Source organism: Galeopterus variegatus, unplaced genomic scaffold (assembly GCF_000696425.1).
Source record: "Galeopterus variegatus unplaced genomic scaffold, G_variegatus-3.0.2 Scaffold674, whole genome shotgun sequence".
Taxonomy (NCBI): domain Eukaryota; kingdom Metazoa; phylum Chordata; class Mammalia; order Dermoptera; family Cynocephalidae; genus Galeopterus; species Galeopterus variegatus.
The window spans coordinates 26,334-33,634 of NW_007726785.1; positions in this window are offsets into that span (position 1 = coordinate 26,334).

Here is a 7,301-nt window from a genome sequence, read left to right on the forward strand (position 1 = left end):
CAACTTCGTACATTTAGTGAATCATGGAATTTTTTTAATTGCACTTTAACAGGCGATGCAAAAGTGAAAGTATGAAGGACTTTGGAAACCCCCGGGTTAACTTTTATACATGTGAGAACACAAGTCTATGGGTGGACATTAAAGGAAAGTGTTGTGCTCCCAAGAAACTTCTACAAAACATTTTGCTGAGAAGACATAACTGCTTGAAATAGTTTCACTCCCATAAAGAACCACATTTCTCTTTCTGCCATGCTTGTTACTGCTACTAACCTTGGAGGAAACTTTTCTAGAAAAATAAGTCAGATTGGAAGCAAGCTAAAAACTTAATTGTGCATCGCTACTTTACTGTATCTGTAGCTAAAGAAAAGATTATTTTACGAAAATCACTTCATGAAATAGATGTTTGTGACCCAGTAGTTGAGAAATGTAACCTTTTAAGCAAAGAATAGACAGTGCAGCTCTACTAGTAGCTTTAGTTCATCTGTCTGCCTGAAGACAGGAAATAGGCCCACGTGCATACTCAGGTTCCAGCTCAGAATCATCTCTGATGCTGCGAAAGTGAGTTTTATTCCCTGTCTGAATTAGCAATTTTAAAGAAGACTACAGTAGTTAAAAGTGGAAAAGTAGAAATAATTTTTTTTTTATTTTTAATTGAAAAAAAAAGCAGAAGAGCAGAGATCTGTTCCACATATGATTAATGTCCCCCTTTTTGGGATAAGCTTTCCACAATATGTGCCATGAGTAAAATTAGAGAATTCTACCACCATACATACACACACACACATAGGTACACACATGCACACAGAGAGATACCTGTGTGTGAAGAGGTATATGTATATCTATATATAGATATATAATCCCTATATATATCTTTGAATCTATATATATCTTGAGTACATATCTTTTATATATACATATATGTGAATATATGTATATACGTATATATGTATGTGTGTATGTATATGTGTGTGTGTGTGTGTGTGTGTGTGTACACACACGTATACATATATTTTTGGTTATTTCTGTTTCTCTGAACTAATTTCAGATGAGGCCCAAACATTTTCTTAAGACTCTGCCAAGTCATTGAATTAAAATTTCTTAATGATGGGCCGGCCACATGGCTCACTCGGGAGAGTGAAACACTGATAGCGCCGAGGCCGCGGGTTCGGATCCTATATGGGGATGGCCGGTGCGCTCACTGGCTGAGTGTGGTGTGGATGGCACCGAGCCAACAGTTGTGATCCCCTTACTGGTCAAAAAAATTTCTTAATGATGAAATATTTTAAGTTATTTAAAATTAAATTTTCTATGTACTAAAATTGCGTGTTTGATTTATCATAAAGTCCTATTATATCTTTCTACACACCTTCACACAACTTATCTAAATGTCCAACTATCAAATAACCCAAACAATATGGTAAAAAATGAAACAGAGTGGTAACCTTTCTATACTACTACTATTGGGAGCTGGGCTTAAAAGCAACACACTAATGATTTTCATTTTGTATAGCTGTTTTTCAGTTAATACTTCTCACCTAAATTATACATCTTTTCTCCAGAACAGCTTTGTTGTTCATTGTTCAATCTGTAAAACTGGACACTAATGCAGGGTCCAATGTGGTGGTCCCCCATGCAGTCAGCAACAATAGTTGCTCTCCTCTTCCTGGGAGCAGTGCTGATAGGTTTGGCTGGGTAAGAATGAGGCTGGTGGGAAGATAGCAGTGAAGGAGATAGCTGGGTTCCCTTCTGAAATAAGTTTATCAAAGATTAAAAGGAAGTGGCACCCTCCTGTCATGGGTAAAATGTGGTTTCCATGGCCATAAGGGCAGCCACCGAGGTTCAGCAGGTGAACTGCACTCCAGCCTTGCTGTTTCATGGCCCCCTTAACATCCTCTTTGATCACTAGCTCCTCGATTTCAGCAGCCCCATTTTCACCACCCCTGGGAGGGGGCACTCATGGGCCATGGAAGCTGTAGATAAACAACATCATCTTAGTTTGGGCTCATCAAAATCAAATTTGTGTTAAGGTATATCCTAAGAGGGACAAAAGTTACTTGCTTTCAACATAACTTCATTTTTTACTTTGAAATGTACCTGTAAGGTATTATATTTAGGTGTCCTTTGAAAGGTGAAAAGATTACACTAATGCAGAAATTTTTTTTTTTTTTTTTTTTTTTTTGGTATCCTCATTATAAAAATGAAGGCTAAATGCATTCCAGGAATCCACTGCTCAGATGGCTATCTCCTGGGGGCAAAGAAAGCATGAAGAAATAGAATTAACATGTCCTGAATATTGCAAAGCGTAATCTATGCTGATTTCATAGTTTTTAGCTGATGTACCAAAAACCCTTCCAAAGCTTTTGTATTGTTGTTAGGTTTGTTGGGTTTTTTTTGTTGTTTGTTTTTCTTTTTTCTGTATAATTCATGATGTTTTTATTTATATTAAGTAGAAGAAATTTAAGTTTATTGAAAGAAATAACCGATATAAAGTGCTTAGCACACCTAGCAATTTGTGAATATTAGCTCTTGTTATAGTAGATACTCTGATAAGGGGAGTTTTTTTAATTATAAGTCATACAGTTTTCTAGAAATCATGCCTAACTGAAGATACTTCTATATAATATCAGTTATCTATTTGAACACATTCATTTGTTGAATTAATGAATAGCTTTTGATATGTTTCCCAATTCTATTTTAATTCAAAGACTTGATATCAATAGCCATAGCCAGAGTCCCTATACTTGTCTCTGGGCCTGCTCTACCTTGTAAGATGAAACCCGCACTAATACTGGAATTGGTTTTTCACTTTGTTTGGGGATTACTGTTTTGTGCATTTGAAAAAAGTTCTGTGTAAGAATACTGATATGTTAAGATGGGCAAGACAAGTCTCTGCTGTCAAGGAGCTTAAAGTGGAGAAAAGCAGGCAGGTATATTACCATGAGATAAGTATTATGATAATCATTAACCCTGAGTGGACCCACTCAAACTTGGGGGGGGGTTCAGGGGAGAGGGGTTTCCTTAATATTGGAATCTCTAAACTAAGTCCTGAAGAACCTATATGAATTAGCCAAGTCAAAAGTAGGAGGGGTAGATTAAATCCCCAGTGATAAAGTTTAGAAAATTAGAATCCTCTTCTCTAGTAAATTAAAACCCACAATTCCTTACTCTCCACCCATTTCTTTATCTCAGCCTGGAGAGTCTTTTTTAGCTGCCTGCATTCCTTTGGTAGCTGCCATCTAAACTGTATTTTACTAAACTGAGTGTAATTCCTTAGGACATCCAAGGAATTATTAATATAAACCCATGTTTCTCATATGCTCTACATTTAACAGTTTCTAAAGGGCCAGTAGCACACATAAGGTGATGACAGCACTAGCTCTTCTTTCACAAAGTTTAGAATCTTCACCACTACAGCATCAAGTGAAATTACCAAGCAAGAGTACGATCCAGACCTACGTTACTGTTGCCTGCTAAAGACCACAGCATAGATTTTGATTCATCTTGGAGAAGAAGGGTAGAAAGAAAAGGCATGAAAAAAGAAGGAAATATTGATTTCGTCCTCATTTGGACTGATTATAAATGCCATGAATGTATTACATTGTGAATCCAGATATGTGAACTTCACTAGGCACACTAGGCCAGGCAGCACTGAAAGGTGTCCTGTGTATTGGATCATTAGAAAGTCATTGCTGACCTACTGACAACAGTTTCAAGGGAGAATAGGAGCAGAAGCCAAACTGTAGAGGACTGAGAAAAGAATGTGAAGTGAGGAAGTAGATGGCTCAGGGTAGTGGCCTTTTTCATGAAGAACCTGGAATAAGAACTCAAGGAGAGGGTACAAATAACTAGATGGTTGCACAGGGTCAAGAGGGGGCTGTTTGCTTGGTTTTACTTTTGCTTTTTTTTTTTTTTTCCAAAGGATAGGAAGAGATTGAACGATGCTTCATACTGAGGAGAGGGAGTCAAGAAAGAGGAAGCAAGAGAAGATACAAGAGGGAACAGCAGGGTCCTGGAGGAGATGGGAGATGGAATCAGGAGCATCTTCTGAAACTAGTGAGAAAGATGCTGAATCAGTTACACTTCTCAGTTGCAAATGTCAGAAACCCGACTCTAACTAATTAAGCAGAAAAGAAAAGTTATGGTTTCTTTAAGGGGTGAAGCCAGCTTCAGGTTAGGCTCAAATGATATCAATAAGTCTTTCCTTCTCAGCCTCTCTGGCTCTCTCCTGGGTTGGCTTTATTCTCAGGCTGGCTGTTTCCAAGAGATGCCAGAAATGGCCAGCAGTGGCTCCAGGTTCACCTTCTATCATCTGAGGAATGACAATAGGCCAAGCACTCTTCTTTCCAATAGTTAGAATAACAGCTCTGGGACTGACTCCTACCCGAAGAGATTGGGTCACATGCCCATCCCTTAACCAGTCAGGTTTGGTTGAGCCTGAGCACCATACCCACCCCCATCAGCTCTACTTAAACCACTTGAACTAAATGTGGGGATGAGGAGAACCCCCAAAGGAAAATCCACCTTGAAGAAGGGACATGGATGCTGATAGATCTGCAACATAACCAGCGCCACTTTAGACCAGCCCAAGTACACAATGGCGCCACCCACCTCCTCCCCTCCCCTCCCCCCTTCCCTTTACAGAAGCCTCCTAACTTAAACAGAAACCCCTTTTCCTTCCGCAAGGATGCAGTTCTCCACCCCATCCACATTAGCATAATGACCGTCCTTGATGGTATCACCCAGCCCTTGGCGCCAACATACCAATATAAGCTCTACCACCCCCATGCCTGGTGCTGTCCCCCATTTTCAGGGTAGCCCCAGGCTGCCTGACACTCTGAGCACAGCCCTGCAAGTTTCTTTCTTTAATAAAGCTTGAATGGTAGGGGCATCTGGGCTCACTTTCTTTCAGATGCTAAGCAGGCAGAAATAGCAGGTGGAAGGAGGGGAGCAGAAGTAGAGAAAGTGAGGCAGAGTTGTCTTAAAAGATAAGTAGGAATTAACTGAGAGATGAGAGGGTAGGGAAGAACCCAACATTGCACAATAGGATTAGAGTGGAAGTTACCTTGATAAAGAAAATGTATTACACTGAGACTTGGACTTGCTGCTCTTTTAAAAAAACAAAAGGCAATTTTTTATATAAAGGAGAGCTTTTATTACTAGAATTTTCTTTTATATTTCACAGTTAAATGAGGAATAAGAGAGACTTCTTTTTTCCTCTGCCAAGAACCAACTCTTCGAACTTTAGGTTGAATTTAAGGATCACTTCAGAAGATGTTCCGGTTTCCATCTTTCTCCCATTACGCAGGCAATGGTCTTTTGCCTTTCCATTTCTGAGCTCTCTATCCTTTCTTCCTCTCTTAAACCCAAAAAACACCAAGACCCTCCAAAACAGCATTTTCATATGCTCAAGTTTCTGGATCCAGTTGAGGCAAATTGTTGGTCATCCCAATCCCTAAGCTCTTTTCTAAGGATTCTCTGTCTTAGACAACTCCACTTTCAAGAATAGTTTAATATAATTCAGGGGTGCATCTATTCCAGATGGATTCCTTCAGTAGGAGAGAACAAGTTGTCTCTGATGCTCCTACTCTAGAGTTCGGTGGCCCATGATGGTACAGGCCCACCGCACATGTCCAGGCCTAGCCTTCTCCCTGTAGGTTGAAGAAGCCCATTTAAGTAATTTCTTTTGATCTGAATCTCTCAGCCTTTCCACAGTTCAAGTCCTCAAAAAAAAATTTTTTTTTCAGAATCCACAAAAGTCATTTGTGACTAATGCCAGTTAGGTTTGAGCATTAGACATTTTACTCATTAATCAACAATCTATGTTTGAGAGGCTGGCCCGTGGCTCACTTGGTAGAGTGTGGTGCTGATAACACCAAGTCAAGGGTTAACATCCCCTTACCAGTCATCTTTTTAAAGAAAAAAAAAATCTATGTTTGACACACAATTTTGTTTTTTTATTAGTTTGGTAGCTGGCCAGGATGGGGATCCGAGACAAGTGTTATGCAGCTTTAAGTGTACATATTTCCAAGTGATCTGAGAACCCAAACTCCAGATTAATATTTGGAGACCATGCAAATATCAACTTCAGATAAGATAAATATAATGTGGGTTCCTGACTCTTTTGTATGTAAATGCACAACTCTTCCCTCCCCATTGGCGAACCACAGGCTTTGTACTAACCCATCTGCATCAGCTCATCAGTCTACCTCCCACACCCCACCTTCACCCGGGTACTGTCAGCATGTGGGCATTTACAAGATGCCCAGCTGAATTTAACCAGGGGCTGTGGGATACAGAAGAGCTAACTGGCTCTGCTGACAACTGATTTTCACCGTGATGGTGGCCGTAAGAATGGAGAGTAATAGACAAGTAAAGGATAAATAGTATTTTTGAGGTCAAGTCTGCAGGGCACTAGGTCTGTCTCACTTCAAGCATCTGTTGAACCCAAACTGTCATGAAAGAGTATCTAAGAAAGGAAAAGAAAAATAGCCTCTTACCAAGTACATTTACCAGAAAACAATGTTTCAATATTGCTAAGGTTTAGATCAGAATTTAGGATGTTTTTACCTTACTAAATCCCTTAGCACTCTCCACCTGCCTCTAAAACCTTTCATAATCCTACTAGTTTTTCATGACATCAAAAGTCAACACAGCACAAGTCGCTTTTGATATAAATGCTGGAAATTATCTCCTATTACTTGAAGGACTACGAAGGATTTAGACTTCTACATGTAAAATGATCACGGCCTCCTTTCTAGGCTTTGTAAATTGACCTTCTAGGCTTTGTACATTAATCTTTTGTGGTATAACTTTCATAGGTCAGTTGGCCCACCAGAGTAATTAAATTAAAAAGAATAGTTCCTATACTCTTTACTGAGTTTTGGTAGTTTTATCCAGTGCACTTGAGTGCCTAGGACTAAGTATTATATTGTAGATTCTACGTATTCCTTACTCTCCACCTGCTTCTAGCCTGTGGAAGTAGATGTCTTCAGTACCCCGATGCCATGTGTTTCTTCAGCTTCCGATCACATTACCTTCTCTCCATAACTCTATAGTGATCCCACATTCACTTTCTATGTCAAGACAAACCTCCCAGCCCTCGTTAGGAGAGCCTGCTCAAGGCTGGCTTTCATTAGCATGTCATGTTCCTGTTCTCCATTTTACCTCCATTCTGCACTTTCATGTGAACTATCCCTCGTATGAGCTTGAAAGGCTCTTTCTTTCACCTTTTCTTCTAAGACCGCTTAAGCTCTCCAGTGCCTGTGTGAGTATGAGGATGGATGAAGCAGTACTCAAATGTA